At 41.3% G+C, this 24980-nt stretch overlaps 1 protein-coding gene across 2 annotated transcripts in view; it reads left to right on the plus strand.

Annotated features, from left to right (window-relative positions):
• Nucleotides 1-24980, plus strand: part of DAB1 (DAB adaptor protein 1) — a 321139-nt gene that overhangs the window by 31956 nt on the left and 264203 nt on the right. The window lies entirely within an intron of this gene.

Below are 24980 nucleotides of genomic sequence, written 5' to 3' on the forward strand. Positions count from 1 at the left end.
GGATCTGGCTTTGTAGAAGTAGGGCAATGCCAAATGTCACATGCATATATTGGGGGTTTTGTGTACCTTTTTTTACTGCTGTTCACAGCTGCTGCCTCTTTGGAACTTTTATTTTTGCCTTCAACTTTCTCTTCCAAGCAGAGGTCATATAGTGTAATTACATCACTGTACCAAATATCTCTTCAGACTTAGCTGAATTACAATGTAACAAAGCCACTTCAGAGCAACTTTGAGTTGGCATTGGCAAACATATTTGTCCGTTACGCAGTCAACTGAAGTTTCAGTGAAACATGCCCTCTCTGCCTAATGCTTTTCTAGCTGTCTATATACGCTTTCTTATTATGCAAAGTTTAGATACAAGTTTAAAGAACTGGCTTTTAATACAAATGCTCGGAAGCAACGTCAGGAAAAGGCTTTGGCTTCTATGTCCTGATTGTTGGCCGACCGGGGCAACTGGTTGGCCACTGTGTGAAATGGGATGGACTGCTGGTCTAATCTAGCCGTGCTCTTCTTATATTCTTAATAATCTAAAGTATTAAGGATTCTCTAAGTAAATTGGTGCTGCTATATTGTTTTTGTCTTTTAAATGTAACAGCAAATGTCAGGTATACTTCTGTTCAAAGTTGTAAGGAAAGGAAAGCTACCTACCGGTTTTACAAGATTACTCAGAGTATCCAAGAATGTCCCATATATAGATTATGTGGAGTCTCGGAGACAGAAGGGAGGTGCCTCCTCGCTGAGAAGACAGTGAAGGCAAATTCAGGCACCATATATTGCGGGGGGAAATTAAGAGAGGTGCAAAATTCTAGAATTAAACATTACAAATGGAATTTACAGAATGTAGCTATATTTGATAATTAAATTCAAGTATAGAATCATGATATTTATTAATCATTTCAAGTAACACAAGCAATTCTCACAGATCCACAAGACTGTTACATAGGTTACAATAATGGCTCCTCCCCCATCTATTTCCTGTAATAAAGTTATTGTGCACTTAAGGATCACTGGTTGATGTGGTACTATTTTCTCATTTGTGTAGCTCTGCTGCCTAGAATTCTTATAAGGGAATAAAAAACTAGCTTCAGTGTTTTTTTTCTTTTGTGAGACCAGAGGCTAATTTGAAATGCATAAACCTGAATAGTGTAAAACATGGGGGAAGGGGAGCAAGCTTTAATATGTGTTTGGCATGCACTTGTATATTGATCAGGCATCGTAGAATATGCTATAAGTTGCTGTGTGGCAAATCACAAAGTTGGATTTCATATATCTAGTTGTGACATTGGGGTGTCACCACTCGTCTTCTTTCCTTCCGTTGATAAGGAAATCTCGAAAAGCCTCAGTTGGCGTGGTGGTTCCCAGAGACCCAATTCCTTCTCCTCCATTCAGGCTAATTATGCTCTCTCAGGTTTCCTAGACTTTCAGCCTTACCCTCCTTGACTCTCAACAATTAGGGTTCAAACATGCCACTGTTGGGCTCCACCTCTGGTCCCTCCCAAGAAGCCATACTCTCTGTCCGCTGTGGTTCTGGGGTCTTCTGTGGTGCTGGCAGCACTCAGGTCTCCCCAGTCCTAGTCCAGCACTTTGACCATGACATCACACTGGATCATGTGGAGCTAACAGAGCAGCCAGATTGACTCCCTTTTCTGCTAGTGCCTCCCATTCATTGTAATATTGTGACCCTTTTTAAAAAAATCATTAAATGACCTGGCTGGTAGAGTCCAGAGCTGCTGGTCCTTTTACTTGCAAATGAGTAGTAAGTTAAAATATACATTTTCTGTGAAGCTTGAGCATTATAAAGTATACCTTATAATGTATAATAGTTATTGGCAACTTACTATTACAAGTAAAGAATACCATTAATTTTATATGAAGCACTCACATGGGTCATTAAAGTTTATGTGAATAATTCAAAGAAGTTGAAACAGTTTGCGAGCATACTAAATTAGGATCTTCAGGTGCTACAGTACACAATGGAGCTGTGTATGTACAAGGAGATTCCCCATTGTCTTCTGTAAAAGGTCCAATGTTGCAATTTCAGTGGAGCATTCACATATGCAAGCAGAAATTTTCCTTTGATGTAAAGTAACAGAAAGCTGCTGCATGCATGGGACTTTGGGCAGCTTAATTTTATTTCTCTGTTAAATATAGATGTAGCTATAAGCATTAAAATTCTGAAAACACCAGCTCAGAATCACATAAACAGAATGTGTGCAAAAAGATGTTAGAAGGATTAAAAGCTTGGGTATTTATTGGAGATATCAAGGTTCTCCATAAACAAGGCAATCAGTCTGTCTTCTCCTGTATGCATAGTCTGAGAGAAATAAATGCATTGTGATGATAACATGTCAGTAGAAATGGGAGTAATATTTACAGAAAGTGTTACGGGAATGCTGAGGGCAAGACAGAAAAATTATCTGCAATTTCAGTAACAGAAGTTCTAGTGCTCTATTACAGGTAAAAATAAAGGTTTTGAAAATATTCACGATGAATAATAATAATTATAAATTTACTGTTTAACATTTTGCCTTCTGTTTTTGCAACTCATAAAAATGGAATAAATAAGAAGTCAATTATTTTGATTATTGTGCATAAACCTGCTGACAATGATCCAAGTATATCTACTGCTTTTTGTACATATTCATATCTATTATTTATAGAAAATGCAACCCCATATACACTCTTTTGAAATAGCTTCTATAATAACAACAACAACATTTGATATACCTATCGCCCTTCAGGACAACTTAATGCCCACTTAGAGCAGTTTGCAAAGTGTGTTATTATTATCCCCATGACAATCACCCTGTGAGGTGGGTGGGGCTGAGAGAGCTCCAAGAGAGCTGTGACTGACTCAAGGACACCCAGCTGGCTTCAAGCAGAGGAGTGGGGAATCGAACCCTATTCTCCAGATTAGAGTTCTACTGCTCTTAACCATGACATCACTATACCAAACTGCTGATTCCAAAATATATGCCAAAATATACTGATAATGTGTCCAGTTTCTCTAGAGATGATGCATCTGAATACAAACTCTGGAAACACTGGGCGCACTGAAGCCTGCTCAGTGGGACAGGGGAGTGCGGGAGTATGCATGGGAGGTAAATACGCCACTGCCCCCTACCCCAGCCCCCTGCATCTCTGCTTCAGTCTCTGGGGCTTCTGGCAACTCTACAACACTTTTTTTATTTTATTAAAAGAAGGATAGCAGGATAAGAAACAAGCATAATTAAATCAAAGCATTCTCTTTGGCATTAGGCTCTTTGTGTCTTACACTCTCTAGTCCATTTTTTTTGTAAGGAAAAAGTCAGTGTATGCTCTCAGAACTTCCTATCAGTGTTTAGACTGGCTGATGTATAAATAATTTTGGCAGAGCAAGGTTGAAAGGCTAGGAAAACGTAGCTGCCAAAATACAAAATGAAGAGAAAGTTGCAATAAACTGCACGTTCTCCAGCTAATTTTAGAAACATTCTTCATTAAACTGGAGTTAATGAGAACACTGCACAAAGAAAACTTCCAGAACAATAAAGGAATGAAACAAGGAAAATCCACCTATAGCTAATTGACAGGTTGAGATACCCCCTTAGCTGAGCAGGGGAGAAGAGTGCCTATCTCATCTCTGATAAAACAATTTTCCCCTCCCCAAGATATGCTGTTGCTGGCCCCAGCCCTTCAGTTGGGCAAAATCAACAGATGCCTTTACATGCATTTTCTCTGTGACAGCTCCAACCTTATGAAATGGCCTGCCTGAGGTAGTCAGGAAAGCTCCCACTGTCTTAGCTTTCCACAAACTATGCAAAACTGAATTATTCAAGAGGGTTTTTTTTTACTCAGGTAACAGGGCTGTGTCATAAGAAATAGCTCAGTGAGATGCCTTGGACACTATTGGGTACTGTCTGCTGATGCAGTTATGCACATACTAGGGAGCTTCCACACTTCTAAACATACCATGGAAATTAGTTATGCTTTGTTTTAGATAGATTGAAAAATGAGAGGATAAAAGATGGACTATGCTGAAGGTATGATTTAGAAAGGAAAACAATTGCTGAAACCATAGAAGAATTAAAACAACAGGTAACAGCAACAACAAAGAAAATAGAAAGATATGATGGGTGAATAAAGCAGTATAAAGAAAATTTGCAATTTTGAACCAATCGGCGATTATTGTGTAAGTCACTGGGAGAAAATACAGTACAGAAGAACATTATCCCATGTAAAGAAGATGCCCTGAAATTTTGGCAAGAAATTTGGGGAAGCCAAGTAGAGCATAACAGATATCCCTCATGGATTAAAGACATTAGAAAAGAATTTAAAGGGAAACAAATGATGTGGTAATAATAACTGAAATGGTTGCCAGACAAGCAGAGAATGGGAAGAACTGGAGTGCACCTTGGCCAAATGAATTGCATGGGTTTTGGCGAAAGTATTTAGTAAGTTTTCATCAACGTGTGGCAGTGCAATTCAATGAAATGCTTCAAAATTCTACCAGTGAAGAATGGCTCACAAAAGGCCGCACATTTCTGATTGTGAAGGATGAAGGAAAAGGCAATGACCCTGGCAATTACCACCCAATCACATGCCTCCCAACAACATTCAAACTTTTCACAAGAATATTAGCAACATCAGTATATGATTATTTAATGGAAAACGATATGTACCCTATTGAACAGAAAGGCAATTTTTAAAAGTCTAGAGGCACTAAAGATCAACTGCTAATAGACAAAATGGTACTGAAAAATTCAAGAAGAAGAAAAATGAATTTGAATATCGCATGGATTGACTACAAAAAAAGCATTCGATTCACTGCCATACAGTTGGATTAATACCTGCCTGGAAATTTTTGGAATTAGTGAAAACATCAAGCTGTTCCTTAAGGAAAATATGTGAAAATGGAAACCCATGTTAATGGCCTATGGTGAAGAAATTGAGGAAGTTTGTATCAAAAGAGGTCTGTTTCAAGGGGACTCCTTGTTGCCTTTATTATTCAACATTTCATTAATCCCCTTGACAATGGTCTTAGAGAAAACAAAAATGGGTTATTATATTTCTGATCAGGCTGGGAAAATAAACCACCTCCTGTACATGGATGATTTGAAATTGTATGCAATGAGTCCCACTGAAATTGAATCATTGCTTAATACAGTGAAAATATGCAGTGATGATTTGGCTTAGACAAATGAAATTTGGCTTAGACAAATGTGCAGTACTCTCCATGCAGCGGGGAAAAGTAAAAAAAAATATTAACTGAATAGAACTTGAAAATGGCGACATTGTGAAATCATTATCAAACAATGAAAATTATAAATATCTTGGAATATTAGAATTAGATAACATCCTGCATGTGAAAGTAAAATAACTGACTCAGAAAGAATATATCAAGGGAGTACGGAAACTTTGGAAGTCAAAATTAAATGTTGGAAATTCCGGTGGTCAGATATCCAGCTGGAATAATAGATTCGACACAAAGCAATTTAGAAAAACTGGATTGAAAAACGGGAAAACTAAGGAACATCCATCACTCTTTACACCCAAAAAATGATGTTGACAGGCTACATCTACCACAAAGAATTGGTGGAAGAGGACTGTTACAAGTACATCAGGTAGTGGAAGAAGAAAAGAGAGGCTTGAATGATTACATCAGTAGAAGTACAGAAAAATTACTTCAGGCTGTGAAGAGAACATATTAAAAACAACCAAAACAAAGGCTGAATACAAGAACAAACATTTTGAGAATAGATTAAATGGCTGGAAGAACAAACCCTTATATGGACAGCATCTAAAAAATATTGGTTGAAGATGGGTACAATCGAGAAAGAAACTAAAGGTCTGATCTTCGTAGCACAAACACAAGCATTGCAAACGAATGTTATGAAAGCCAAAATTCAGAAAATCAGTGAAAATCCAAAATGTTGACGTTGCCAGGAAAAAGATGAAACTGTGCCCCACCTTATCTCTGAATGCAGCAAAATTGCACAGATAGGCTACAAAGCTAGACATGACAGGGCTGCAAAGCTGATTCATTGGTCATTGTGTAAAAAGTATAACTTGCCAGTATCAAAGAATTCATGGGAACATCAAATGAAAAAGGTGCTAGAAAATGAACAAATCAAGATCTTGTGGGATTTCAGAATTCAAACTGATTGGCACTTTGAACATAATACACCAGTCATGGAAAATCGAAAAGTCTGGATAATCACCATTGCAATTCCTGGGGATGCCAGAGTCGAAGAAAAAGAACAAGAAAAAATGATTAAATATAGAGATCTGGCAATAGAAACCACCCAACTATGGAAGAAGAATGCAACAGTAGTCCCCCTTGTCATCGAGGCACTTGGAACCATCTCAAAAAACTTTGCAATTCATATGGAAAACTTGTAGCTTTCTGACATAACACCTACAGAGCTGCAAAAGACGGCGCTACTTGGAACAGCGTACATATTACGTCGATATCTGGTTGATACTTAGGTCTCCAGTGGAAACCTGTATCAGCTTAACAAGGCCAATCAATAATAATATGCGACCTCTGCTTATTGTTGATTGTGTTTCGGATAATTTGAATAATAATAATAAAAATAAAAGGAATATTTACCTTCCCTGACAGCAAAGTATAGTTTGTGAAAAAATAAAACAGAGGAAAGGACTACTCACTTCTTCTTCCATCACTATTTAGATCAAATTGGCAGCACCCATGGCTCACGGCTACATTTCCTCTAAAATGAAAACTGGGAGATCCAATAATAAATCTTCCCTAAAACATCCAGTTTGGCTTTGTGTGTTCTCTGTGAGAGCAGAAACAAAAGCATAGTTTCATGATTTTTTGTAATGTTTCAAATTGCCATTTATAAAACACTATTCACCCCCAGTCCCAGGTCTATCAGAATGTGTTCATCAGTATAACCGACTTTATTACAGTGTTACTACTAGAAGTCCCACATACTCTAATGTATCTGGCACCAGAGCAGCATACTGCATTTAAATTTTTCAAAGTGACCTAGTTTACATACATCAAGCTGATACCGCTGATACACAGACAGGTCAGAATTTTTTAATGTTTTCTTACAAGCCTGAATCATCAGAGAAACCGCATTACTAAATTAGGGGAAATGATTATTTTTTAATATCTTTAAATGAATAATCTCTCTGCATTCTCTATGTTTGATAGGTATTGTAAGAAACATCATTACCTTCCTTGTTAAGCAACACACAATTGTCATAAAATTAAAATTAGTCTTCCTAAAAGGGATGCCAAAAATTTGCTTTTAAAAGGATTATAGGTCAAGAATGAACTTATTAAAATTGCCTTGCTAGTACTATCAAGAAGATATACTTGGCCTTCTAGTGGCTGCTTTTTATTTACAGAGCTTTGCTCAGGTAGCCAGCTTACAGTGGTGGCAGTCTGTGTTTGCCCCACAGATCTCTGGACACACAAAAGCAAGGGTGATTTCTGTTCAGGGTTTTTGCCCAGGGTTCCAGAATCACTACTCAGTAACTACCTGTGTAGTTTAAAAGAGCAAGTAGTGGATGCCACTGGACCTTCCAAATTGAGCCAAAATGTACTGGTTCTCAACACATCTACAAACTAATGAGCTTGCTCTTTAAAAAATACTGGTTTTGCTTTGATGATTGTGTTCATTTCTAGACAGGACAAAAAAACCTTTCTTACCTGTTTTCATTGTCTCCAGCAAAACTCACAGATAGAAGGAAAATAACGTTTAGTGTGTTATGTAGGGCATTGTAGAGCTCTGTGTAAATTACCACCATAGGCTTCAAAATAACCCTGCAAAATGCCTCTAAATCCTCCCCATGTGTGGTCAGGGGATGAACAGCAGCAGTGAGCTCAATTTCAGAAGTGGAAAGTAAGGCAATAGATTATAGGTCAGGCTAGAAAGCCAGTGCTACTTTAAAAGTTTATGCGTACACAGACCCACATTCATTATTCATAGAATACCTCACATGTGCCAGTCACTTAACTGCTTAAATACCTTGCAGTCTCTCCACAGGGCAAGCAATGTGTGCATTGTGCTATCTGGATGCTGGAAACTCTGGCAGGTGAAAGCCCTCAATAAAAATTTAACAACAAACACTCCCCTGAGGGACCTGTGCCCTCATATTTATATGTCCTTTTCTTACACATCACTGATCCCTTTTATTCTGCCTCACTTCCCCCTGCAAAAGCACACAAAAACTGCCAAGTATTTCTTAAGGATCCTGAACATTATAATGCAGACAGGTTAAATTAGTGAAGTAAGGACTGCTTAGTTCTCTATGGCTACTCAAAAGTCTTGCTAGGAAGAGCTGCTTTTAGGGACCTAATTTCTTCTTGTAGACAGGGATGAGTACCGGAATTGCAGCTGTTTTTCACAACCTGCCAGTGTGGCAAACAAAGAAAGTCAAAGGAAAGAGCAAAAAGAACTCTGCATTTGCAGGGTGACCTTTTTAGTCCTATTTCTTGTTGGCGAGCCTGTCACAAGAAAAAAGCATGCAGGGGCAGAGGCGGGGGCTGAAGTTTAAAAAACATTAGCAGTGAACTATGGCTAAGCAACCAGGACGGGGGCCTCTTGCTTCAAGAGTATCCCAACCAGCAAGAAAAAGGGCTCTTTGTGTTAGGCACTCAAGAGTACAAATTCAACTTTCTAAGATACCAGATGTTGGGGTTAGACATTGTATTCTACTCGGGGCAGAAATCGGGGAACTAGGAGAGAGAATCCAATGAAAACTAGGGAAAAATAACCTCCCTTTTTACTTTAACAGAATATGAGTAACCACTCTGGAATTTTATATATAGTCTAGTTCAAAAAACTCATTCAGCTGTGACCCACGCTGCCTGGATCCTTGTGATTCAAAATACAGATACTTTCATATTTTGTATAGGGCACAATTAATTATTGATGCATTCTGCAGTGATTGATATCTTCTATTTTCCAACCCTTCCTTCATAAAGCGAGATGAAATAATGGTATGTGGAACCCAAAGTAGTCCATGAGAAGATCTATGGAAAGAACGTTGCAAGCTAGCAGAACGTTCAAGCTTTGGGTAATACCAAAACTGAGATCAGGTAGGTATGTGCATAGCTTAATGCTTTTTTGGAAGACTTTCCACTTCCATCCTTCATGTTTTTGAAATAGTCTGATATGCTGTTTTTGAAGAAGTGGCAGCTCATGCCTTCATCACAGACAAGCTTTTCACAAATGGCACAAACACAACATTACAGTGATGTCCTGAGTCCATAATTTGCTCAGTTGGAGAAAGAGTCATCTTTTGAAACATCAGTGAAGTGCATACAGAGGACAGGAAAGTTCATCCAGACAGCCTGTCCTAAGGGTCAAATTACAGGTTATGATTTTTTTATGGGTTGTGTCTGAGCTCTCCCAACCTGACTTTGACTCAAGACAGTCACACATCAGCCTCCCTCCCCATATCATTTTCCCAACCAAAAACAGTCTGGGGAGGTATTATTTGCCTTGTTGGGGAGCTGCACATAGCCCATCTGGTTGAGAGCCATTGTTTTTCATACGTGAGGCAAGATGTTGAATAACAGCTTCACAACTATGTTCTGAATGATGAACACTGCTCATGTAGACTCTGTTTGGTTATTGCAGTGTCACAAGGAAGTTCTAAAAAGGGAATTTTATTTGGCAATAGCATTCGTTTTTTAAAATGTATTTTTAAATGTTTTGCTAGCTGTCTATCAGGCATAATTCTGATCTGACAATTTTATTCTTCTAAACAGTGTGCCTAGTATATGTATCCTGGAGTCTGTGTTCCTTTAGACCTTGTTCTTTAGCTTTTGAACATTCTTTGTTTTCATTACAGAAGTGCACAAATCTAGTAAAAAGAGAGCCCTGCCATCATGGCCAACAGCCACTTTTTTTCTATTAGCAGATAGAATAGCCTGGCTTCCCATTACTGCACGACAGTCAACTGTAATATTTATTCCATCTTTTACACTGAGTAAAGCCTTGAGCCATGTGTACTCAGCTGTAGTGGATGTGGTATGTAAAGACTGAATTAAGGAGCCGCAGTTGGCATCTTCTGGATCATCAGAAATCCAGCTAACAATCCCTGAAGTAACACTAACAGGACAAACATCTTTGGTATCATTTACTGTAAATATGATTATGCTAGGTTTAAAACAGCTGCTTCTGAAGAGTCAGGCAAGGTCCTGAGTTAATATTCAGATGCATCACTCTAGAGCAACTGGACATATCAGTCTATTTAGAAGCTATTCCAAAAGAGAGTATATGTGACTGAATTTTCTACAAGTGAAAGATGCAAATATATGCAGAAAACAGTAGAGATACCGGAGTCATTGTCAGCATGCCCAGCATTTCTACTGAAACCTCCAAACAGGTGATTTTTGGCTCAGCATGCCTCGAAGCTCTTCTTGCATGCTGAAAAACATTTTCCCGCACAAGGGAGGAAATGACAGGCACACTGAAGCCAGTTCAGCAGGACAGCAGAACATGTGCACATGCTTCTCTTCCTGTGCCTCCCCTTCACCAGCCAGGTGAGCAGGACCAATGGTGGAAGGTGGTGGTGGTGGAATGGCAAGCACATTAGTGTTGCTTTAAGCCCATCAATATTTTCTGTTGATGAGTTAATTTGTTTTAAGAGTTCTCCCCCTTTTCAGGCAGATAAAGACTGGCTTGTTTACGTGGCTGAGCATTTGACAGTTGGTGAGGGCCCTTGTTCCTGGTCTGACAAGGCTTCCCAAAAGGGTAGTCTTTGCCAGTATTTCCCTCTGCATTTCTGATAGCCATGTGCCCATTGATAAAGAATAATCTGAGTGGAACTACAAGTGACAAAAGGCACAGGTTGGACGCTTGTCAGCTTCCCTCAAGTTTTGATGGGAAATGTAGGTATCTTAGTCTTGCAGCTTGGCTCTCTGACTGCTGTCCAATGGACTTTTCAACTGTCACTTGTCCAACATTCTGCCAAGCTGCCTATGACGAATGACACTTGAACAGCAAGTGTATTTCTCTCTGTTCACTTGCCCTCCACTCAATCCACTTGCCATTCAAGTGTCATTTGTCATGTGTAGCTTGGCCCGACATTTCCCATCAAAACTTGAGGAAAGCTGACAAGTGGCCAACCTGTGCCTTTTGTCACTTGTAGTTCCGCTCTTAATTTGTATATATATATGATTGCACCAAAAACATATTGTGTAGTATTTTACTGATTCACACATTCATTTATGCATCAGTAGAACACCTCAGAAAAGAAATCTGTATATGAATTTACATTGAAAAACAACACAAAATGTGTTTCTGTGTATATAGATTAATATAGATTAATGTGGAATGGAGGGTCACCAGTGATCTGAAGAAAACTGAAAATTCAGTGAACAGCACATGCAGAGCAGCAGATAATCTTAAAGTACAGGCAGGTTCATACATGGAAGGAGAGATTGGTGGACAACTGAGATCCTCTGCCATGTTCCCAGGATAATATATGGTACAGGGCAGGAGAAAGAGAACACATGAGAGTCTTGAGACAAGCACAAATGCAATCTTTCTTCTCATTCCCATTTAGTCTTTACCACCCTTTCATGCACTTGCTCATTCACATGGAAAAACCCCTGATCTCCCAAAGTCATATATAGTTTGGCACTTAGCTTTTATCATTTTTTCCTTGGTCACTGGAGGGGAGGTGGTAACAAAGTAGTTAAGCAGAGTCATTTTTGTATTCAGGTTCTCTAGTATTGCATGTGATTTTACATACTGATAATTACGTCTCCTAGTCTCCTATCTTTAAAGACTCCTGTTTGTTTATACCAGTGTTTCCAACCTTTTTTGCATGGAGGAACCCCTAAATTAATTTTTCAAATTCTGAGGAAACCCTTCCTATGAAAAATGTATAGGCCAGAAAAAGCTGATATCAGGGAACATAGGTATGTATGTATATTGGAGATGGGCACGAACTGAAATACGAACCAAAGTTCATGACAAACCAGGTCAGTTTGTGGTTCACGAACAAGCGGTTCATCAGAGCCCATTTCTGATGAACTGCCACGAACTTTAGGCTGGTTCATTTTTGGTTCGTCACTGCAGACAGTCTGGTGCTGATCAATCAGTTTCCTAGGGAACAGGGGATGGACTTCCTGCAGACCTTCTGCTGGCCTGGAAGCGACCTTCTGCTGACCTAGAAGTGACAGTTTGCTGACTTGGATGTGATGTTTTCATGAACCAAATGAACTGGTTCACGAACTGGGGCAGGTTCATGAAAGTTCGTGGTTCATGAAATGCGATGAACCACAAACTGCACAGGTTTTTTTCCGGTTCGTGCCCATCTGTAATGTATATATGTCAGCTTCCATAACCTCAACAGTCATGATATTTTGAGGGATATTTAGATTTTTTTGCAATATTTTGAAATTTTCAATTCTTTATTCCACAATTTCTCGCTGAACTCCTGCCGATGTTCTGTAGAATCCTGGGGTTCAGTAGAACTCTAGTTGAGAAACACTGGTTTGTACTTTCACAAGATGCTCGTAACATTATCTGAGGTAAGACATTGGTGGTGAGAATCTGTCTTCCGTAGATGGTACAGCACCAGGGTGGGGCCCATAAATACCAACATTACATTGTTGTGGATACTGTAGTTGCTTTATTTGTTTGTTTGTTTGTTCATACATACTCCATCTTTCTCCCCAGTGAGGATCCAAGGTGATTTACATAATTGTTCTCTCCTCCATTTTATCCCCACAATGACCCTATGAGGTACAGCAACAACAACATTCGATTTATATAGGTTATATAGATGAGGCTGAGAGTGCCTAAATGGCCCTAGGTCACCCAACAAGCTTCCATGGCAGAACCTGGTTCTCTCAGATTCTAGACTGGCACTCTACAGGGCTGGCTTGCCACTCATAGTATGTGAATAATGTTGATTGTGTGTCTTTTCCTGTGTTTCACAGCAGTTATAATAATTGCTGCTAGTCGTGGTAACTACTAATAATCATTTCTCTTTTTAGATTCCAGATTTTTCTGCAAACCTGAGGCTTTTATAGAAAGATCTGGCTTGTTTGTCCATAGCCCCAGTATCCGAATTTATGTATCTACAGATGGGGCCATGTTGAGAATTAGATATAAAGATTATGTTACAAACTTGTAACATAATTATGTATAACATTTGTCAGGAAATGGTTGTCTATCTGAGACCTTTGAATGTGGATGGCACCACCAACAAAGTGCTTTTCAACTTGATTCTCAGGATATTCTCTTGTGATCAGATAACCTTTTCCAGCTTGACTTCAGTAATAACCTTTTTTGAAAAAAATCTTGGACTGTCATGTGAGCTGAGAGTGCATCATATGTCATTTTAAAAGATTACTCTTTTGCTAGCCTCCATTTCTGGCCATAATCTGAATTTGATTTTTGCCTCTCCTTTTCCATTAGGTACACTGTAACTGAACTCAGCAAGCACCCTTACAGGCCTCATTGGCACGCGGAAAATATTGAACATCAGTGTCTAAATATAGATGCCAAGTATTGGTGTATATTTGTTGAAATTCTACCCTTTGCTAAAATAATCATAAGCAGTATAAAAGCATAAAAGGGATTTGAAGGCACACTCCTAGGAACTTAATTAGGTTTTATCTGGTAATTGCCCCTGGCCTATATTGGACAGGTTACAGTAAGGGTGTGACAAATTATTAATAGCTTTTCATCTCATCTACTCATATCTTGAGAATGGATAAAGCACTAGCTGTTAGTAGCCTTGGGAAAGGGAATTGTAAGGTTGTATTAGCCATACTTAATAAAAAATGAAATCTCTGATGGGCTTGTAATACATGGAGAAGACTCATTAATGTAAATATTTATGGATTATAAATCAAATATTAAATATTTACTATAGCTTCTTGAAATTAAAACTGATTTTCAAACTTATTTTGAGACATTTACTGTACTAGGTAAAAAAAGCTTGCTAATAATACTCAATACGAGAACCATCTGTTCTTTTCTATTTTCACCCTAAGCAGGGTGAGGAGGACATTTCAGAGAAATCCCCACTTGTGGACTTGTGCATCAATAGGTCACATTGTACTCGGATGCACATTTTACTTCCTAGATCCTCCCGTTCAACAGATGCATGCTGTGAGAGTAGGAAAGGGTGTGTGTGGACCAGGACAAATTGTGGGCACCTACACGTTTTGACTAAGCGAGTACTTATCGCTGCAGCTGCTGACTGGGGAAGGAAAGCTTCGTCAGAAAAGAAATACTTTTGAGTTGGATCCTGTAGATCTTCTCCATAACAATGGTATCTTCCTTCTGGTGGCTCTGTTGGTACAAAGCTCCTTATTTCCAAGAAAATTCCTTAATGGAATTTCATCCAATGGAGTTTTCCTTCATTCTGCCATGCTGCAGTCTGCTGTGCCCTACTCGGACACATAAGCACTATAATGGACACTGACCTGTTCCCTAATACTGGGAACTCCACAACAGCAGCAGGGCTGCCTTAGTTTAGAATGGTATTTTCAGAAGTCTTATTAATTAAACCATTCAGTGGTCCATGATGAATACTTCCATATTATAAAAAGGAAGACACATGGTGGCTGATGCATTGGCTGCATACATGAACCTTCTTCCTGCCTTTGTGGAAAGGAGGGGACGGGCAGGACAGGAGAGGTTGTAGGGAAGGGTCAAAGTGGTTCCATCCGAGAGGGAGAGGTAGAAAGAGTTATATGGAACTTTTCAGGGAGAGGAGGACAAAGGTTTACCCAGTGGAACAGGATCAAGATCCAGCCCTATGAAAGCCATCAGCCGAGAAACCCACTGAGCTTGCCTCTGGTCCTTTGCAGCCCCAGGATCTGAGGGGGGCTAGAACGCGACACCAACACTCCCAGATACCTGACCAGCTCAGGCACTAATAATTATCTAAGTGAGCCCTCAGCAGAGATCCCCCCCGCAGCTTGGCCCCCAGCCTGGGAAGCCGTGGTGGCACAAATGCTCATGTCCTGATGACTCCTCCTAAGCCATCAACCTCACCATTCTAAGCAGCACTGTCCCTGACGGAACAACCTCTGTAGGGGCGGCCTGCCTGACCATGCCGATCCCACCTGACCCAAATGTGCCAGCCCTCATTCGAGATACCCACTGGACTCAACGGGCAAAGGTGCATGGCGATGGCATGGAGAACCAGGGGGCAAGGTGCTTAATTAGCCTGCAGAAGCCCACGTCCTCCATGATGGTTAGGGGCAAGCCATGTAGGGCCATCGTCTCTGCCAAGATGCGAAGGCCCGCCTCCTGAACCCTCAACCTCACCATTCGAAGTGGCACTGTCCCCGACCCCGAGGGAACAACCTCTGTGAGCGTGGCCTGCCTGAGCATTCCACTTCCACCAGTGTCACCCTCAGGGCAAGGATTCTTGCTTGAGGTAGATTCCAGTGACCCTCCCACTGATCCCCACTCAGAAGATCTGGTCGCCCCCTTCCCCCCCCCCATGAATGTTTTGCTGGGCAAGGATGGAGACCACAGGCTCAGGTGGTGCATCTTCAGGTGCCGAGTCAGGGCCGTCAATGGCAGATGCTTTGGGGTTTTGCCCCTGCGCACCAGGACATCACAGGCATGGCACTGCACCACACAGCAGTCATTAGGAAGGACCCCAAAGTGCCTCCATACGGAAGTGTTGAAACATGGACCACTAACTGTCCCAGGGGAAGGAGGACAAAGGGTTACAGGCTGTGCTGTGGAGCTGGCCACGGAAGACAGAGTTAGGGGTGGATTGCAGGCAGGGACACTGCTGAGAGTTTGGGATGGGGACGGGAGGGATGTTTCATAAAACCCCAACCATTCCTCCAGGGATCCCTCACCCTCCTCCTCCTCCTCCTCAAAATGTTGAGAGATATCATCTTCCCCCAGCGGAAAGACCTCTTTGGCCTCCTCCACAGCTCCCACAGGTGAATCTTGGGGAGTGGGAGTACTCTCTGCTGCCCCCGAGTCCCCCTCAGTACTGCTTGCCATGAGGAAACCAGGACTACCTTTGCACTTCTCCCCACAACCACCCGTTACCATTACAACATGAAGACTCATTGTGCCACCAAACTAGAATTAAGGAGGACAGAAAAAGGAGAGCACACTGTGAGCCCTCAGCAGAGGTGCCCACCACAGAGCTTGGCCCCAGGGCCTGGCTGCAGCCCTGGAACCAGAGGAAGGGGGGATAGATCCCTAGCCCTTCCAGAAACATGACCTGATCAGGCACTGATAATCAGCATGAACCCTCAGCCAAGGTGCCACTGCCACAGAGCTTGGCCTCAGGGCCGGGCAGCAGCCCTGGAACCGAGGAGATATAGATGCCTATTTCCCCCACACGCTGAAAAAATTCAGGCTTCAATGCACTCTCCCTGTCTCTCTCCCAAGTAACTGCTTCCTCCCACTCCACTGAGCCCTCGGCCAAGGTGCCAGTGCCACAGAGCTTGGCCTCAGGGCTGGGCAGCAGCCCTGGAACCAGAGGAGATAGGTCCCTATTCCCCCCACACTTAAAAGCATCAGACTCTAATGCACTCTCCCTTTCTCTCTAAAAAAAAAAACGCTAGCAAGTACAGCAACAGCTTTCTCACCCATCCGTTGCTTGATGGAACTGAAAGTGAGAACGTGCAGCACACTCCCTTTTATAAGCAGAGGTCTCATAGGGAAAAGCAGGAGGTCTGTGGTTGGCAGTCAGAACTGCCTAACAGGGTTTGCATGGATGAGATTGGCATTCTCATGGCTACAGAACACCCCTCCCTCCCCCTGCTCTTTGCAGCCATGTATCCAATTTTGAGGTCTACACTTGAGAGGAAGACCTGCCTATCAAGGTAAGTTGGTCTTAGATTGGGGTTTCCAGGGTGACAGAAGGAGTGCAGACAGTGTTCAGGCAGAGGCATTCCCAGAGTGGTGGGCTCCCTTTTTGGCCACTCTGTTCACTGAAATAGACAGGACAAGGTTAATGCTAGATGCCTGGACAAACGCAATATTGGTGCCAATATTCAAAAAAGGGAATTACCAACTCCTGAGTAATTACAGACCCATTAGCCTCCTGTCAATTGCAGGGAAAGTTTATGCAGGACACTTAGTGAAAAAACTAAGTGCTTGGGTGTCAGAGCGGAAAATTTTGGGACCAGAACAAGTTGGATTCTGTCATGGGAAATCTACTCTAGATCACTTTGTAGTGCTAAGCCATCTTGTAAATAAATATAAGAAAGTGAAGAGCTCCAAACTGCTTGTGGCCTTTCTAGATCTCAAGGGTGCTTTTGATTCTGTTTCAAGAGAACTACTTTGGAAGAAGCTTATTAGTGCTGGGATTGATAAGAGATTGTTATTTTTGATTAAAAAGTTACATCAAAACACTACGTGTCAAGTTAGATGCTATTGTGAAGGAGATTTAACCCCCCAAATTCAAATAAATACTGGGGTAAAACAAGGCTGTATTTTAGTCCCACTGTGATTCAATCTCTCTATAAATGATCTGGCTCCCTTTCTGGAGGATATAGATGGCTACACCCCAAGACTCGGGCCAATCCATGTTCCACTGCTTTTACATGCAGATGATGCATTTTTACTTTCTCTCTCCCCAATCGGTTTGAAAAGATTATTCTCACGCTTTCATGATTTTTGCGAAATAAACAAACTGACCCTGAATTTTGAGAAATCGAAAATCATGTTTTTGCAAAAACATGGAAACCTTTAAAATGGAATATAAGAGGTAACAGGATTAAGCAGGTCAAACGTTTATGTTACCTAGGAATCTATTTCATTTACAGAGCTAGTTGGGTTCCGTATAGGACGGAATTGATAAAATCTGTGAACTGCAATGTACTTGCACTCACTCGCTTCTTTTTCACCAAGGGTAATCAATTTGTGCCCGCAGCTATCGGAGTATTCAACCACAAAATTAGTGCAAGACTGTTTTATGGTGTACAGATATGGATTATGGCTTTCAACAAGGAAGTAGAAAGAGTACAATTCACCTTCTTACGGAAAATATTGGGCCTTCCCATGTGTGTGACTTATGCGGCCATCTGCCTTGAAACCAATCAAAGACTCCTTGAGACTAAAGCTTGGATTTATACTATCAAATTTTGGTTATATCTACATTTTAAGAATAATGAGGATAGCCTCATCTTTTATATGCTGGTGGAGTCTCAGTCATCCATGTGGCTTTACAACATAGAAAAAAAATTAACTCAATAGGGATTAATATTGAAGATTTGTTTTCCCTCACAGAAAAATCAGCTTATGCACTGATCAGACAAAGACTCCTTGACATTGAGACTCAGAATCTCAGGAGTCTTGCAATAGGCAGATGTTCTCCCCTAGGTTTGGAGTTTTTACCCCATGGGTATAGGGCAGAATATCTCACTTGCTTAGTGGCCCCACATTATCGCAGAGCTTATTCATTTGCTCGGTTTGATGTGCTACCTTCTGCGATACTTTATGGGAGATTCCATAAAACGCCATATGCTAACAGGTTATGCACTTGTGCTCAGCGAGACACAGAAACCCTGAAACGTGTTTTTTTGTATTGTACTTATTACTGTGATATACGTCCCACACCCAATGACCCGCTGTTGAGAGAGCAAATTGGAAAATCTGATAAATGTAAAGTTACCTTCCTATTGGCTACTCAGAACCAAAAAGTTATCAAAACTGTAGCTAAATTTTTGTATCTTGCATCTATGAAGCAAGTTGTGTATTTGTAGACTGAGTTCTGGTTGCATCGAGTCTTTTTGTTAACATGGATGTGATACCAATAAAGGTTGCTGCTGCTGTAGTATGTGTTCAGGCAGTCCCTGCCTCCGTTGCCCAGGGAATTGATTGAAGGTGCCAGAATTTCTGGCTTCCCGAACAGCGGACGAATGCATGAACGAGGCTTAGAGTCAACCACCCATTCGTCCAAAACGGTGCTGCACGAACAGCTTGTTCGTGAACAGCCAAGCGCAATGTTCATGGCTTTTTTCCATTCATAATTCTGTTCGTGCCCATGTCTATTTTGCAGCAAGTAATGGCTGTGCATCTTTTTGCCCTAAACATATTCCTAAGTAGGGGTGTGCAAGCCAAAAATTTTCGGCTATAGCCAAAAGTAGAAAGCCGAAAGAAGATTCTCTATCATTAAAGCCGAAAGCCGAAACAAGAATCTCTTTCGGCTTTCGGCTTTCGGGATTCTTTCGGCATTATTTCGGCATTCTTTCGGCATTCTTTCGGCTTTTTTCTATGGGAAAATGCCTCCGTCTTCCAGGACGCCTGGAGGAGGCATTTTCCCACCGAATAAGCCCAAAATTGGTGGGGACCTTCCTCTAACCCTTCTCTAACAACCACCCAAGTTTCAGACAGATTGGACTTTGGGGGGCCATCAACAAAATCAGTTCTCTGAAACTCAATCCACAAGACATACTTGTCAGTTTTGATGTTGTATCCCTGTTTACCAAGGTTCCAGTAAAAGACACTATTGCACTTATTAATCAGATTTTCCCAGAGGATGTAACAGCCTTATTCCACCATTGTCTGACAACCAGTTACTTCCAATGGGACAATGAATTCTATGAACAGATGGATGGGGTGGCCATGGGGAGCCCACTCAGCCCAGTTATAGCAAACTTCTACATGGAACATTTTGAAAAAACAGCTCTAGAATCAGCACCCCACAAACCTAGTGTATGGTTCCGGTTTGTGGATGATACATTTATCATTTGGAGCCATGGGGAGGAAGAATTGATGGGGTTTTTGAATCATCTCAACAACATCCACCTGAACATACAATTCACTATGGAGAAAGAAATCGAGGGAAAACTCCCATTCCTGGATACCTTGGTCATCCGCAAAGCAAACTTTCAGTTAGGTCACAAGGTCTACAGGAAACCAACTCACACTGATCGGTACTTACACAAAAACTCCAATCACCACCCCCGACAGAAAAGAGGCATAATGAAAACATTAGTGGATCGTGCAAGACGGATATGTGAGCCGCACTTTCTCAATGAGGAAATTAATCATCTAAACCACGCACTTCAGGCAAATGGCTATTCCAGAAATGAAATCCGAAGAGCAATCAAACCCAGGATGAATCAAACAACCAAGGAAAAACAGTCTCCTACAGGAAAAGTGTTTTTGCCATATATCAAAGGAATTACTGATCAGATGGGAAAGCTTATGAAAAAGCATAACCTTCAAGCAGTGTTCAGACCCACCCGAAAAATACAACAGATGCTACGATCAGCAAAAGACAGTAGAGACCCCCTCACCTCTGCAGGAGTATACCGTATACCCTGCAGCTGTGGACAAGTTTACATCGGGACCACAAAGCATAGCATCCAGACAAGAATAAAAGAACATGAAAGACATTGCAGACTTGGACAACCTGAAAAATCAGCAGTGGCTGAACACAGCCTAACGCAAACAGGGCACAGTATCTTATTCCAGGACACCAAAATACTGGACAACACTTCCAACTACTTTGTCAGACTGCACAGGGAAGCCATTGAAATTCACAAGCATAAGCAAAACTTCAACAGGAAAGAAGAAACCTTAAGAATGAACAGAGCATGGTTTCCAGTTCTGAAAAACACCAGGCTAACAAAACATTCTATCCCCGACAATAGCCCTGCAGAGAAGATTAGCACATCAAGTACCAATCCATATGCAAAAGAACCTCCTCAGGATACAGTGAAGCCTCCCGCCATTAGCATTCCACACCCTGGGAAACTCTTACAGGATGACTCAGCTCAACCTCACCCCTCCTGAGTAGATACAAATGACCTACATCTTTTCCACACTGTGACACTGAGAGATTTCTGTCTTTTGGTGCTACACCTCTGAAGATGCCAGCCACAGCTGCTGGCGAAACGTCAGGAACTACAATGCCAAGACCATGGCAATACAGCCCGGAAAACCCACAACAACCAATAATTTGATTGTTTGAATCATACGTTAAGCCATTCCATTTGATTGAGGGCATCATGGACTGCTGAAAGTAAATTTTATTCCCCAAGATCTGCCAAAATGCAAACAGGACATGATCATGATCACTCCCTACTTCCTATAGAATACTATGCCTTGCAAACATAGCTTCCAGAAAGTTTTAATTTTTTTAAATAAATAAATAAGCAAACAGGAAAAAAGAAAAAAAAAGTGCTGTTTACTGTTAGCAATTCTATACATAGGCATCTATAAGTTTTTAAAATATCAACAAGTAAGTCCCTGTGTGATTGCCCTCTATATGTGATATATGCAAATACTGATCAGTTTATTAGGTCCTCAATCCGGTGAATTACAGGAAGTGGGCCTTTGTCTTTCCAGTGTTGCAGTGTAAGTCTTTTAGCAGCTGTAAGGGCATGAAGGGTCCATTTCTGTTGACCATCAGTTAGATTCCAAGAGACAGGCACATTAACATCCTCAAAAATAAATGATTTTTCTAATACATAATTAAAATGAGTAATGACTTCCTCCCAAAAGGGCTGAATGACTGAACAAGTCCAAAGCATGTGCTTAAGAGATGCATCTTGTGAATTACACTGATAAAAATTAGATTGTGCTTAAACCTTTAGTAAGAAGGTGCTGTGGCATCCAATATACCCTAAACATATTTTTGTTGAATCAGTTGCAACTTGAGATCCATAGCAGTGAAAAGATCTTCTCTTTAATGTGCAGAGCACCCAGCAGTGAAAGATGGAAAGATCAGAAATCCTTGTCTACACTTGACTATGACCAGCTCATTTTTGTGAATGCGTCATCGAAGGGGGAGCAAACACAGAGCTATGGTACTCCACCCTAATTATGAGTTTCCATAAAATTCAAACCGGACACTGGTGCTGAAGCCAATGTTTTCCCAGCCCACCTTTTGGAAAACCACTCAGGCACCATATAGTTCATTAACTCTATAACCTGACTGGATGCATACGGAGGTTCCAGAATACACTGTGAGGCAGAAGTTATCTTAAAAGCAACAAAAGCCAAATATAAGACTTAGCTTATTAATATTTATTGAGATTATATGAGTATGTATGTTGTGGAATATAGGATAGGCTATTTATTTTAATCACTCGGTACTTTAAGATTTCTGCACTTGGCATTAGGTTAAATTTAAAATTGGTAATTATTAAGTACATCCTGTCTGTGATATTTTTAATGTACTGATTTGGTTTATACCTCCGGCTGTGGGGAACCCCCGTAGAATCTTACTTCTAGCATTACCCGGGGGTGCCTCTTTACATTTAGATCATCATCTAGGGTTGCCTGCTGGTGACTGACACCAAGCAAGAGATGTGAGAGTCGGGACATGGGGGTGTTGTCATCACATGCAATATGACATCACTTTGTGGAAAAACTGGTGTAGTAGTTGTGTTACCGGAATGCGTTTTCTTGCAGGTTGGGGGAATAAGCAAACAAAGAGAAAATTGTGAGAGGCGGTAACAAGCGAGATCCTCCACCAATTTTTATGAGGTCCCCTTCCCAAGGAAACTGATGAGACAGGTGTTTTCCAAAACAAAGAGTAATTTTTATTTAAAGGGGAAACTCAAACACACAGCAAGAGGCAAAATATAAAATCACAGGCATACAAGAGTTCTAGGAAAGACAGAGAGAAAATGAGGAATAGTTGCAGGATCAGAGAAGTAGAGAAGTCCATGGAGGAAGAGAGGCTTGGATGGCCAGCATGCCTCACCAGAGACTCAGAGGGGTTCTGAGGGTACATCGCTTGGATCCAGGTAGGTGTGTACAATTTGACTGAGGCAAAGAGAGTAATTATAGGGCAAACTGTGCCCTGAGGCAGGAGAGTGACATCAGCCCATGAAACAAAGATCTAAGCGGTTGTCTCCTGGGATGGACAAGACTGGAGTAATTTTGATTGGCTTGCTGGGATGGGACAGTGGAGTTAGCTTGCTTGCTGCCAGTGCCTGACAAAGAAACTGTAGTTTTAATTAAGTGCCTCTGGAGCTGGCTGATGAATTTAGAGTTGTGATTAAATGTTCCCAGGAAGAACTTAAACTTATCAGAGTTGATTGATGGCCCTAGATTGATGGACAGGGTTTTAGCTGGGGTTGTGATCAATGGGAAGAAAGTACCTTGTAATGTCTGAGGGGAGTTGTCTCAAGCACCATTCTTGTCAAAGAGCTGCATATTTCAAGGCTTGGGTGGGTCGGAATCAGTGGCATCTAATCGCTTGGCATTCCATTCACATGGTATGTGCACTACAGTCTCCCAGGTGAGAGCCGGGAACGTTTTGTCCTGCTGAGCAGATTCCATTCATAAGCAGATATTAAAATGGTGGAGAGCTAGGCAGACTGCTCACAGTTGGACTAGGATATGAGAGACCCAAGTTCAAATCTCCACTCTACCATGGAAGCTCACAGGGTAGTGAGCCAGTCACTCACACACACACTCGCCCGAATCTACCGCACAGGGTTGTAAGGATAAAATAGAGGAAGGGAGAATGATGTAAGTTGCTTTGAGTTCTCATTACAGATCAAGGCAGAGTATAAATGAAGTAAATACATAAATAAAATAAAAGTACATATGCATGCAAGCTGCATCTTTAACCAAAGTTGGACAGGAGATGCATTAACAGGAGATGTATTTACATATTCTCCCTTTCCGTATGCGTGCGCTTGTTGACATGAGTTGCTTGCAAATGACCTCATAAGCTGTTAAAAAATGAGCATCTAGTGTTTATCCAAAGACTGTGAAAACCCAAACAATGATTAAGTAATTTGAGGGCCTTGCAGTACTATAAACTGGCCAGTCCATATCAACAATTACTTAAAATCTGCTGACTGGTTCAGCAAACAATGGGAGCATAAATCAGGTATTTTCTCTCTTATAACTGTTTGAAGTGTCCTACCATGAAACCCTGGAAACATTTGCACTTTCTAATAGAGTATAGTTTTCAGAGTAAAATATATTTATGAATATCTTCAGTGGGGTTCATGTGTCATTTGTCAGCAAAAGATCCTTCTTCATACTTTCAGCTACCTTTCTTAATATTTTCAGAAGCCCGATTAGTCCAGTTTGACTTGAGTTTGTCAGTGCTTGGGAGTGAAGCAGAGTAAGCCATGGTCAGTACTTGGATGGGAGACTAGCAAGGGAGATGGGTGTTGCTACACAGAGGAAGACAATGGCAAACCAACTGTGTTCATCTTATGCCTGGGACACCCTGTGAAAGGGGTTGATATGAGTTGGCTGTGACTCGACAGCACCTTCTTCTTCATCATATTGGTCTTGAGAAGAGACACATCTAATGAATATTGTAAATGATACTCTTTTCACATCATAGTAATGGCTTCCTGCAACACAGAATTCACAGGAGAACAAAAAATCTTTAAAATCACGAGTACAAAAAAAATCACTTCTTGTTCCATTTCTTGACCTCTTCTTTCCACCCTCTGTAGCACCCATGCTCATTTATTTGGCTGCATAAAGCCCTCTGAACAGAAACTACAATACTTCTGAGTCCTATATAGTACCTAGCAAGCTAGTAACTAAATTGTTGTTACATAGATGAGGGTAGTAGATCTCTCAGCCTTGCAGTTCTTATCTAGAATTTTCAGTGCTTTCTCTAATATCACATTCCTATTTAACACCAGCCAAAAGGCTAGGAGATAGCCAGCAGCTCTGGCCCCATGTGGAGTGGAAGAGGTGCCACCATGAGTGAGCAATCAGCTCTGGTTCCATAAAGGGCGAGTGATCTGCTGCCTTCAGCCAGCCAGCAGCCCTAGCCTCATGAGAGGTGGGTGAGCTGTGGGGGCAGCGGGTCTCCTGCCTCACACAAATCTGGGCCTACATGCTCATTCACCATAGTGGCAACTTATCTGCCCCTTCTACATGTTGCTCAGAACTGGCTCACTTATTGCAGGAGAGTTTCTTTTGTTCCATTTCCCCCCTCCTCTGTGAGGTGAGGCTGGGGGTGGCCAAGGAGCTGGGGCCCTTTCTGGGGACATTTTTGCTTCCTGGTCTGCAGTTGTCTCATATTATGTTGAGTATTAGGGTGACTGTATTTGCTCTGGTAAAGTA

Source organism: Eublepharis macularius, chromosome 5 (genome assembly GCF_028583425.1).
Source record: "Eublepharis macularius isolate TG4126 chromosome 5, MPM_Emac_v1.0, whole genome shotgun sequence".
NCBI classification, from domain to species: domain Eukaryota; kingdom Metazoa; phylum Chordata; class Lepidosauria; order Squamata; family Eublepharidae; genus Eublepharis; species Eublepharis macularius.